The sequence below is a fragment of the Dendropsophus ebraccatus genome, chromosome 5 (genome assembly GCF_027789765.1).
Source record: "Dendropsophus ebraccatus isolate aDenEbr1 chromosome 5, aDenEbr1.pat, whole genome shotgun sequence".
NCBI lineage: Eukaryota > Metazoa > Chordata > Amphibia > Anura > Hylidae > Dendropsophus > Dendropsophus ebraccatus.
The window spans coordinates 39,837,896-39,850,950 of record NC_091458.1 but is presented as its reverse complement, the minus strand read 5'-3'; the positions used below and the strand labels follow the sequence as shown (position 1 = coordinate 39,850,950).

The 13,055-nt window shown below is 41.1% G+C and overlaps 1 protein-coding gene across 1 annotated transcript in view; it reads left to right on the top strand.

The window, feature by feature from the left end:
- STARD13 (StAR related lipid transfer domain containing 13) overlaps positions 1-13,055 on the top strand; it is a 225,193-nt gene that overhangs the window by 42,783 nt on the left and 169,355 nt on the right. The gene's annotated exons all lie outside the window — the stretch shown is intronic.

The following is a 13,055-nucleotide window of genomic DNA, read 5'->3' as shown; positions in this document are numbered from 1 at the left end:
TTAGTATTATTCGTTAGAATTTTTTTTTTTATCAATTTGGATTTAAAAAAAGAACACGAGCGGCAGGACTTCTTTCATACGCAGTGTATACCATTGCTCAACATACATATTTTTTTAAAAAGAGAAAAAGGCCTTTTCGACTGTGTGGTCGCCAACCGGAAGTGGAGGCTGCAGCGAGCGCCACGCGACAGTGAACGGTTGGCAGGTTTATAGCGTGCAAAGCATGGTAGTCTCAATGTACGAGGTGTTTGGGGCCTTCTCTAAATGTTTTTTTTCCCTAGGCTGGACGCCTGTGCGCTCAAGACATTGCGTTTGGAGAACCGCATCAGTTGCACGGCCACATGCACGGGTTGTTTGCAAGAAGAGAATTTATATTTTATATATTTAAGCTATTTAGTGGTGTCCGTCATTAAACAACTATCTTATTAATGAATAGAAAATAATAGAATAATTAATAGAATAATGAATAGAAAATGCGAGATAAAGTTTTCAATGGAAGTATGGTCCCTTTCAATAAATGTGTTTAGCCAATAGGATTTGCATTATTAGGCTAGGTTCACACTACGTAAGTTTCTGGCCGTAGCGCACTCCGTGAATAAGCGGCCGGAGATTTACGTAGTTTGCGTACAATGGAAAGTATACGATTTACGGCTGCACAGTTCACACTACGTAAGAACTTACGCCCGGATCATATGCGGCGCCGTAAGAAATGAACCAGACCATTGTTTCAGGACGGAAATGCTGTAACTTACGCCCGTAGCGTAACATGCGGTCCCATACGGAGTGGTGATTTCTTCTTTTTGACACTTTGATTTGCCGATCCAAAAGGTTCTGTGGGGTGTCCGGGGCTAGGTGAAGATTTCCAAAAAAAATACTGCTGTCAAAGCGCTACGTACGCCGCTCGGGAAGCGTACCTAGCTTACGGGCGTAAGTTCACGGACCGTACGTAGCCGGCCGCAACTTGCGTAAATCCCGGCTGGAGTTTTACACGTATATGTCCGGCCGCAAAAAATATGCGTCCGGACATATACGTAGTGTGAACATAGCCTTAAGCTGTTGAACGCACCCACTAACGATGTTTTATTACACCGAACGACTTGTGAACGATGTACGAACGAGGAATGATAAAAATAGGCCCAGGTCTCATTAAGTGATCAACGATTTCTCGTTCAACGTTTAATCATTAACTACTATTGCACCGAACGATTATCGCTTCATTCCGAACGATTTAACGATTATCCGAACAATAGTCGTCCGGTGGAATAGGAACTCATGCCCTATCCACAAGATAGCGGATATATGTCAGAATGTGAGGGATCTGGCCACTGACACTCTCACGATCTCCACAACAGAGCTCTAACTTCTTTGTTTTAAATTAGCACGCATGCTGCATTTCCATTCACTGTCCATGGAGCTGCCAAAGAGAGTCAAGTACAGCACTTGGTTCTCTTCAGCAGCTCCATAGAGAATCAATGGAACATGTGCCGACATGCTGCTCCACTTACAACAAAGGAGTTGGGGGTCCTGTTGAGGAGATTATGTGGGGTGTTTAGCAGCCTGAGCACATGTATATGTATTTGGTAAAATCTCATCCACTTTGCTGATATTGTAAAAAGCTGTGGATTTCTGCATGGAAAGCCACAGTATACCTACCACATGTAAAGATACAGATCCTTATTAAGACCAGATTGACACATTCCATGCATGGCCTGTATATATGGACGACGTTCTACAGACTGGATTTCGGAACTGTCAGCATAATCATTCATTATGATGCCGTGAGCTCCGAAACTGTTAAAATCATCCTGCTCCTGTACTGAGATGCTGTGTCAGTACAGTAGCACAAAGATTTAACAATTATAGAGCTCACTGCATCCTAATAAATGATTATGCTGGGAGTTCTGAAATTCGGTCTGTGCCGCGTCGTCCGTATATACGGACCATGTGAACCAGGCCTTAGAGTTCACACTGAATGTGCAAGCAAAGACTTTGAAAACTTTAATGAATTATTAATCTAGGTAGATAATCATACATTAGTTTTGTTATACAACAGGTAATCTTAATAGGGTTATCTGGACATAAAATAAAATGTATTTTTAAATGGAGGTGGGGGAAAAAAAAAGAACCTATACTCACCTACCCTGATTCCATGCAGTCACCACATCAAAGCTCCCAGTTGGTCTTCTCTCCCTGGTTGCTGATGATGCATTGTCCCTTCTTAGTTAGGTAGTGATGGGTTGGCTATTATCAACAAGCAAGGTCATCATCAACAAGGTGGCCGAAAGTATCGGGTACTGGGAGCATCATGGTGGCGACTGAGGGGATAGTCGGGGTAGGTGAGGGTGAGTATAGGATCTTTTTTTTTGTTTACCTCACCCTCATTCACATATAGATTTTTTATGCCCAGACTTTTTATGACCACAACAATCCAAGTCTCTTGGCTCCTCCAGAAGTCAGAAGTACCATCCCGCAGTATTTTACCATGGATACAGCAGAGAACACTCTCATGCTCTCTGCTTCACATGGTGGCCTCTGTCAATGTGTTCCACATTATTTACTTTCAATATAATTGCATAGGTCCAGGCCCCGGCTATGAACCCATCAAAGACAGCTGAGATTTCCCCAAATATTAAAAAAAAGGTAATAGCTAGTGTGAAGAAGGAAGACGTCATTCTGCTGCTGTGGATAGAAAGATTTTCTTCTTCTTTTCCATAATGTTGCCACGCAGGTTGTTATACAAATACATGACAGTCTATGCAGTTCCGCAGCAACATATGGGAACAATTACTTTTGCTGCTGTAAACATTTTATACAAACTTGACCTAAAACGCAGTGGGGAAATCTGCTCAGTTCACCAGACAATCACTGCACGACATCACTCCAGGTCTTATAAAAGTAGGCGAGCGAGCCAGCGGAAGTACCGGCAGGAAATGGAGGGCCGGTGAGTCATGTCACTTGGATGCACCGGTTCACAATGTGTTATAACACACATATTAACCACTATGTTGATGTTGGAGGATCTGGCGTGGGAATTTGAATGCATTTTTGACCTCTACGAGTTGTCTCTACAAGTTTGTGTGTGTTTTGAAACATTTGCTCATTCTTATGGTTTATGTTTTAGAATTGGCAGTAATGAAATGCAACCCATACAAGGTCATACAATGAATAGGTCTCATGATATGACGAATTTCTCGCCATTACTGTTAGTGCATGGTAATGAGATCTTCATATCTAGTATCAAAAAAGTATTCCTAGTTAAAGAGGTACTCCACAGAAAATCAGTGCAGGGTGTTTGGCGTCCTCCGCCTGCAGGAGCCATGATTTTAAACACATGATTTGAATAAAGATACTACGTTTTTTGCTACATATTGGTGAGTGCACCCAGAATTCTTTTCGTTTATGGACTCCGGAGAAAATGTATAGGTTATTTATTTGTTTAAAGTTATACAGGTTTGTACTTCTATTTAAAAATCTCAAGTCTTCCAGTACTTATCAGCTGCTGTTTGTCCTGCAGGAAGTGATGAATTCTTTCCAGCCTGATACAGTGCTTTCTGCTGCCACCTCTGTCTGTGTCAGGAAAGATACCCCCTCCTGTTTTGGGCAGCTCCTGTCCCAGACAGAGGTGGCAACAGAGAGCACTGTGTCAGACTGGAACAAATATACCACTTCCTGCAGGATGTACAGCAGCTGATAAGTACTGGAAGACTTGAGATTTTTAAATAGAAGCAACTTACAAATCTGTTTAACTTTCTGAAACGAGTTAATTAAAAAAAACAAACAAACACCAAAGTACCCTGTAATAGTATTAGGCTATCTGCACATGCTGTAAGAAACCAGCCGTTCTGTGACCCGGCCGGGGCACGGAACGGCTGGTCTCTGAAAAGGTTATCCCGCCCAATACTGCAGTCTTGGCTAGATGATCTTTTTGGCCGGAGCCGCTCGCTTCATAGTGTGCACTGACAGGGTTTTCTGTGCCTGCTATTCACTGAATAGCAGCCGCAGAAAACTGACATGTCAGTTGTTTGCAACGCCGCGAGAGATCCCGGACGGAGCGTATACTGTGTGTATACGCTCTGGCCGGGATCCCATAGACTGAGAGGTAACGTAAGTTTTCGTAAAATCACGGCCGTTGTACAGTTCTCTGGTCAACATTTCACTGAAGGAGACAGACACTACAGTATTTCTATAGAACCAATCTCCTACAAAAAGGTTTAAAAAACAGTGAGCCAGGGAGAGAAGCAATCAGCTGTGTGCTTCTACCAGTACATTATAATTATTGGATGTGTCTCTGTGACACGTGAAATATTTTTTAAAGGATAATAACACTTTGGGCACTAACTCTATGAAGGAAATACAGAAAAAAAAAAAAATCAGAACAGAATAATAAACCTGAAAATGATGTTTATTCTGTTTGCGTTGTTTTATGTATTCTATTTAAAACCCATTGGTCTTATTCTCAAAATAGGTTTGGGTCCCAGACCTGCCTATATCAGACATTTAGGGCATATCTAGAGGTATGCCTATGTGTATGGTAGAAAAAAAAAATCAAGTACATAGGTCATCCTCAATGTAACCTTTTTGTAACATTGGTTGTTTGTTATATTTATAGTTTTATTCGACATGTGGGTCAGGAAGTGGAGGAGTGGAATCTGTCTATTCAGCTTACTCACACATCATCGGCGGAGTCCCACTGGTGTCCATTCCTGAACATCTTGCTTGATGATGTGTGAAGAGCATAACTTTATAATGTCTATGGAGTGAAGTGGATGACATCAATCTAAAACACATCACTTGTATTATAGTCATCTCTATAATATAAAAAAATATCATTAGATTGCTATTTTTATGCTTTTAATAACCTCATTGGGAATTGTTAGAATGGCTTATATTTTTTTTCTATTTGATGGATCTAGTAAATATAATGTCCATCATAGGAGTTCTTATGAAGCTTAGAAGTCCATATATCTTCATCTGGGTTGTATCAGAAATAGCTTATCCTGTCACTCTTGGCAGAGGTTCGCCACTTTATTTCTCTGTTTTGTCGGATGTATTAGTGATACAACTTTTCCTGTGTAAATCTCAGTGATGAAGCTCCGAGAGCTTAAGCAAAGTGCTCCAGATTTTGACTGTGACCTGAGGGTCTCGCTATTCCCATTGTGAATTGTACTGGATTTGGACTGACTTAGGGGAGGGGTATGCTTAGCTTGTCCCATCTGTCTTCTAAACTGGAAACTGGAAATACATTCCCTATAATCCTTTGGAATCGCTATCAAAAGAGTTTTAAGAATCCTGTTATTAATGTTTTTATCATGTGGCAGATCTATTTTTCTTGATAATAAGAGTCTTTGTTCTTTTTTTTTTTTTCAAACACATTGTAATCTGATTTAACCCTATAATGATTGGGCTGTTTTAGAGCAGCAATTTTTTTCACATTCTGATGTTGTGAATGTAGCTAAAGGAGTACTCCAGCTATTAAAAATGATCCTGCAATGAAAAATGTTTGTAAGGATATATAAAATTTCAGTGTGAATACAGTGCAGTTTCCTGTACTTTCTCCCACTTTTTCTGCTCCACTACCTAAGCCGGATGTTGTACACTTCTATGCCTGGGTTCTTTCTGTCATTACTGCTCCTGCCGCCAATTATTGACAATATGTCACTAAGTCTGGTCCTGCACAGGGGCTTGGGCTATATCGATGTTGGCTTTTGGCTGGTCCCCTTCCTGACATCACTAAAAACTCTCCCTGCCCAGGTGTGTATTAACATCCAGCATATACATTCATAAGAAGAGTATACAATGGAAGTGGACAGAAGGCAGAGTGCCTATGTGCCCTGCTGTCTAATCCGGAAGTCAAGCATTTTACATTCTGTACCAGTGGGTGGTGGAGAATTGAGCAGAAGCAGATTTTTGGCACATACAGCACTTAGGCAATGTGGTATGATTAGACCACAGTAATTCCAGCAAGTAAAAAAAAAATAGCTTTTTTTTAATCACCCCCCTAAAAAATACATTTGAGAAATTACTTTAAAAAGTACCTGTAGTTCCCCAAAATAACGTATTACTGTCATTAAATAGTTTATGTTGCCCTGATTATATATCTTTTTACTGTTTCTTGCGTCCTTCCATAGGTTTATAGTTTCTCTGACACTGCCCCCAGTGTCCTCCATAGACATATACAGGCTCAGTGGTGGACACTGGGGGGTGGAGCATGGTCACATGCTCCTCCTTGTTGGCCACCTTATGGACAGACTCACCACAGAGCAGTGCCTCACAAGTGGCCTCTCTATGTGACCAAAATGCAGCAGTCAACGGCCATGTGAGTTTGCCAGTATACTCGTCCAGCCATTGGCTGTCTCATTTTGGGCATATGTGGATGGCCACTCCCGTGGCCTCAGCCAAAATCAGAAAAATATGGAATGCTGGGAAGTGTAGTCTACTGGGACATCAGCTGCATTTCATAAGAAATGAACATAGCTAAGAGTCTGGGACAGAACCGCTGGACAAGAAGTAATAATCCTCTTCTGCATATAACCAATATTTTGTCATATTAAAATATGAAATCAGATTAAAAATCTTAAAAAAAAAAAAAAAGTAAAAATAAACAAATAAATGAAATTATCCAATGAAATAATCTTCCGGATCCAAAGAAAAGAAAGGAAATGCATGAAACCTAATGGCCAATTAGAATGATAATGTTGTCATTGTGAGGTCATTTAGATAACATTTGTTTTTTATTGAAGATGAAGATGTTTCTGTGGCGGGACTTAAGTTTCCTTATCGCAGCAATTATGTCATGAAGATAGAATGAGACAAAAACACACAAGTCGCCAAAACTGAACAGCTCTTAAAGGAAAACACACAAGGGGGGACATTTACTAAGGAATGTAATGTGTGCAACTATTCTAATGTGGATTGGTGTTTATTTTGTTTCAATATATTGTGTGTGATTTACGGAAAAGTCGCATAGTAAATGCCTCTAAGTTTAAAGTCGCAAAAAAAGTCACAAACAAATTCAACTGACCAGACGTAGGCCAGCACCAGTTTTTTTTACTTTTTAAAAAGTTGCAAAAGATACATTCGGTGCAAAAACCGGATTATGTGAATTTTTGGAATGGATTAAAAAAAATAATTCACATCAAGGAAATATAGAGAATATTTGCCAGTCGAATACTGGTTCATAAATAGAACTTAGACCAAAAATTGGGGAAAAATCCAATTATCCACCTAAAAATTGGCACAAAGGAGGTGATTTATCAAACTGGTGTAAAGTAGATTTGTCTTTGTTGCCCCTAGCAACCAATCAGATTCCGCCTTTTATTTTTCAAAGAATCTGTGAGGAATAAAAGTTACATTGAAAGCATATTGTATGTTATATAAACAGATGGAAAAAATTCTATCGTGCTTTCGCTATGTCTATTAAGTGGCGGGGGGGGGGGGGGTTGTTAGTGGTGTCTTTTTTTGGAATTGTTTCTAAAATAAATTCACCCTCTGCCAGTTTCTATTTCTATATTCCGCCATTACTTTCTTCACCTACATTTATTTTATTAAGAATCCAATAAATAACATGGACTGACAAATGGAATTTCATGGCGTGACTATTGCCAAGCTGGTTTCCTTCTCTGCTGTCAGTACAGCTACAAATGGATGTTACTTCTTGGCTCTGACAATACTAAAAAGATAACAATTATGTGTGCAGAAGTAGTGATGACCTTGTATAGGCTGTATATAGTAGAAAGCTGCTGACTGGTACCGAAGCGGCACAGGACTTATGTGAGAGCTTCTTTCTCTGATCACTGCATACTGTGTCATAGGGCCCATTCACACTACGGAATCGGGGCCAGAATCCCCCCAGCACAGACTCCGGGTGCCGAATCCTGCCTTCTATCTGTTTGATTGGGAGGGCTTGCACACCTCTGCTCTCGCGCCTCTCTGCTCGGAAAGTTCCACACTGAATTTCGGAACTAAAGGAGCCCATATTTCTTAGACTAAAGTCATCATACCCTGCTGATTTTGGTGGGTTTGACTGATTGTTCAATGTGTATAATGGCTTTCCGACTCTTGATGACAGACGATGTTGGAGCAGGCTTGTTGCATTTTTAATGCCCTGGCTGTAGCTTACTACTTTTGCCCCTATAGATGAAGGGGGGCAATATTGGGTGTGCCGAATGTTCATATGTTGGGGAAATCATCAGATAAATATAGATCAATCTATCATTCAGACAACAATTATTGAAATTGTATGGCTAGCTCAACAGCTCTACCGTTTGTGGCACTGCCCTTCAAATTGCATGAGAATTCTCATTATTGTCTTTCATATACAGGGCAATGGCTGTGGACCCACTAGGCTTACCAACCGAAATGTCTTTTGACCATGCTTAGCAGTAGAGTTGAGGTTTCCAAAGTCAGTTTTCATCCTTTATCTTAATCCATGTTGTGAAAGCTGAAGTTATCTGCTAGAAATTACCAAGATACTTCCAAAAAGTTGTGGGTAGTGGCTGGTCCAGTGGACAAGGAGACACAAGTCTGTAGCACCAAAAAGTCAAAAATAGATTAATATAAGATGTGGGTCATAGACTGGAGGCCAGGTAACAAAGATAGAGGGCAAAGAGTCAGGGCAGGTGCTACAGGTTCAGAGTCAGCAAACTAGGGTCAGGAAATATAGGTCGATATACAGGATATCGTAAGAAAAGTTGCAGGAAAGGAAGCAATTAGGGGCAAGCACAACTCAAGTAGGCTCCGGTCCGTCCAAACATGAGGGTGCAGCATTTGATTTCCAGTGGCTAAAGAAGTTGGATGCAGCCCTAAGGCTGTCTGGAAAATATGAATACAGCTATAGGCCATAAGCTTATCCATGTTTTTTAAGACTCCCTATGGCTGCATCCAACTTCTTCAGCCACCAAAATTTAAATGCTGAACGAACGGACTTGGGCATGCAAGGAGTCACATATCATACCTTTGAAGACTTGCCAATGCTGTATCTATAATGGTGCTTTTTCAATAATACTCAACAAGGAGGCAGACCCTGTGCTTGCTAGGACAGACATGGAAAGGGGCTTCAGCTTAGTTTGGCCTATCCTGGTGGGAACTTGAATAGGCACGAAAGATGGGGGGGTGTTAGTCATCTGAAATGAAACCAAGAAGGAAGAGTTTATGTGGGGCCTCTGTTTAGGCTTTTTTTCTAACTTGTTTTGAGCGCTGTATATGTTGGGGTGAGTATTTAATACGAGTGTTATACAGTAATGGAAAGGCCAATCCTGATTTCTTTGATTCGGCCAAGAATAGCATGCAGTTTGTGTCCTGGGAATTAAATAGAGATCAAGAAGCACGGAGGAGCGAAGAGAAGGAAATTACACAGCATGTGGCCTGAACTTTCATTAAGATTAGCAGAAGAAAGGAGAAAAGATCTCTACAAGGAGATGAAAGAATGGGAAATGGTAAAGGTTGAGAGTGTCAGAAAAGAGAAAATTTATTGGGAATATTACATATAAAGTGTAAGGGTATATTGCATTTCAAGACCAACGGCTCTTCATCTTCATCACCAATGTATTTTGCATGTTATAAATATATTTACATGCGAGTGGATTAGCAGAACACGTATCAGTTATGCCTTAGGCCTTGTGCACATTCATAGTGCAAGGTAGAAAGCTGCATTGAGCAATAAAACAAGAGGATGGTTCCCAGGGACATTGAGTGTAATGCTTTGTGAACCTCAGGCCGCGCACATGAAAAATGAAATCTTGTCCAGAAGAGATGTTTGCTTTATTTTTAATTTGACAGGTGGTTTTAAGTCGGCTTTGGTAAAGAATTCTGCCCGAGGCAGAGACTTAGCTGTAGAATGTAGGCAGAAATAGATTTCTAGCTGATTCAGACGTAAGACAATTGCTCCATTATCTTAGAGATAGGCATAAAACCAATAGATAGCAGTCCGGCAGCACTGATGCAGATCATTGGGACAGTTTGTTCGGGCTGTGAATGATATCTCAGCACTGTTTTGCTGATATCATTGCTGATAAATCTCTTAAATGTCATAGTGAACATATTTCCATACTGGAATAAAGAAGTGCAAGGGTTAAGGGTAATGTTAAAGGGGACCTGTCATCCCCCGTGCCGGGGTAAAGGCCGCCCAAACCCCAACTGGAGACACTTATACTTACCCCTTCTCTCCAAGGAGTCAGTCCCGAGACGGAGATATCCTTGTCGGAAGCACGGCGCGCGCACTCCAGAGATGAGTCCGACGCCCATAGAGAATGAATGGCTCCATTCATTCTCTATGGGCGCCGGACTCACCTCAGCAGCGCGCGCGCCAGGCTTCCGACCTATCTTTTCTTTCTTATACACACACTCATCCCCACCACTCATGGGGAAGCTCACTTTGAGCCCCTGTAGGAGGAGTTACATGGTGGAGGAAGTGCACAGTCAGTCTTATCCAGATTCTCAGAGAGGGAAGACGCAAAAACAGCTCTTCCTGCAGTAGTTAAGCTAGGGCCTGGCTAATGCCAGGCCCCCTGACAGGGACATATGCAGTCTAGTCTAGACACCTAAGTGTATAGTTACAGCGAGAGACAACTAGTTCTTTGACTACTACCACTACGTTCAGTGTGCAGTGATAGGCACTTAAAAGGGAGAGAAATCAAGGAACACTGTAACCCATACCGAGAACACGTCTAAAAGGAGCAGGGCAGTATCCTGAACACAAGAGGAACTAGCCTGGATAGGACAAAGCTACCGTAAAGAAGGTCTACGTATCCTATATCGCAGTGCAGGTAACTGGGATAGCCCCGGACACTTAGCTATGCCCAAATAACCACGGCTGGGGCTTTTAGTACCCTGACAGGACTGGTAGTACGACACTATAGAGCAGAAGGTGGTCAGAGCAAAGTCTACACACAACTACAAGTAAAGTATCTCACTAAAAAGTATCTCTTCAAGTTCCGTCAGAGAACACAGCTACATTGGGTTGGAGCTCCTCTGACAAACTCCTCTACTCTACTATTCAAGCACCGCTACAACTACCTCTCTTCCCCTCTACTTCTCAAGCGCCTCCATAGGAAAACAAGTTAAAGCACTAAATCTGTGTCACAGATTTATCTATTCTGAAAAAGTGTACTATATTGTTGAAGAACTTAACAGTAAAGCTGTTTTATATTTTTATACTATTGGTACACCTGTGTGCTGGACAAACACTGGGGTCACGACACTACCACCTTTGGCTGACACTAGGGCCTGTTTTTTTTTTCAAATAAATAGGACCCGCAATTGTAGACCTTATCAAGGACCCGCAATTGTAGACCTTATCAAGGTGTGAATGCAGCCTGACTACCTGATTCTTTGGTGATTTCCAATGTTCCTTTCTGGTTCCCTGGAACAGCCGCTACCCAACCAGGACCACGCTTTTAGAACAACCTGATGTCCTCTAGTCCAACTTTCACATTCTAAAGGGTGAAGACCTAGAAGGCATTTAGACTCCGCTCCCTGGCATGGCCTAAGTCAAACCAGTTCAGTAGCACGACGACTACACATCTTCTGCCCACTACACCCTGTAAATGTGTGTTATTTATATACAGGTCTTATTTTCATTGTTATTCCAGAAATAAGTGTAACATATTGAATGGGCTTGTTCCCTTTTTGTCTGGGGTTGGTGCAGGTTTGATTTACAAATGCTTAAAAAATTATTTAGTAATCAGCTGCGAATGTGTGTGTAGTTTGTGTGTGTGTAATGTGTGTAGTGTGTGTGTGTGTGTGTGTGTAGCAAGAAATCCATCTGCATAGGATGTGTATGCTACTTTTTATCTTTGCACAAGGTCATTTGCTTTGCTGTAAAAATGAAATTGATAGGCTTGTCTGCATTGCAGATCCACATAACATGAGCCGGTCACAGAGTCTCTTCCCTCTGGAGTTAAATGATTTTAAAATAGAACATATATAATGAATCAACCTGTACTTCTGTAAGGCTGGATTCACTCTCGCAGTTCACCACAGTTTAAATGCACAAAAAAATGCAGTGAATTTTTTCTTAGCTCTTTGTGGTACAGCGTTTGTGGATTTTTTTTGTGCTTTAGTATGTGCAGTTTTAAGGTTGTATTTTTTTATGTGGCATTTTCCCATGTGCTTTCCATAGCTTTTGGTGCAAATGTCTTTTTTTTTTTTTTAACAACAGAAGGGAAAGGTATGGAGGGAAGACTGATATGTGTAAACTAGAGATGGGGAACCTTTAGCCCTCCAGCTACAATTCCCATCATGACTGGACAGCCAAAGCTTTAGCTTGTTTGCAATGTTTTTAATATTTTACTATTGACTTATATGTAAACACTGAAAGAAATGCCACAAGAAATGCCCCCTGATCCCTATTGTTTATTATCTTCTGTTACCAATCCTGGCATCTCATGATGCAACTAGTACTCATCTTTTTACCAGTAATGGCGAAGAGTTGGTTATAACCTTCTATAAGATGTACCTGGAATCCTCATAGTGTGGCGGTAGTGCGTCAGTGTATTCTGGGTCTGCCTGTCACTTGCCGTCATCTCTCGCTATCTTTACTCTTATCTCTAGACATGTCAGCTGTGGGATTACAGACAAGTGCAGACTGTCACTTGCAGCTTCCGCCGGCTTGGCATGCAGTTAATGCAGGAGATTCAGATGTGTTCTGCTATCTGACACCATGAAGTGGTAATTGTAATTAGTTGCTTCATCCTGTAAGATGTGATACTAAAATTAAATACAGCGGAAATAATTGCCACTTAGAATAAATCTAAATCCTAATTTGTAATATTACTAAAATGTCACCATAATAAAATTACCCAATCCATCATTAAACAGGAAATATCAGGGAAGTAGTTATGTTCATGGAAGGTTTCCCACCTCAGGCAGTGATTGGCTGAGCAGCTACTTCTTTTTGTTGTCGCCAACTCCAGGAAGTGCTGAGGAGGACTGGAAACTAGTGTAATGGCAGGCAGTGGGGGATCAGGAACAGTGAGTATAGTTTTTTTTTTTTTTTTTTACCCCAGCATGAGCATAATTACTCATAATTGCTTATTTATAATAGTTCCTGGAATACC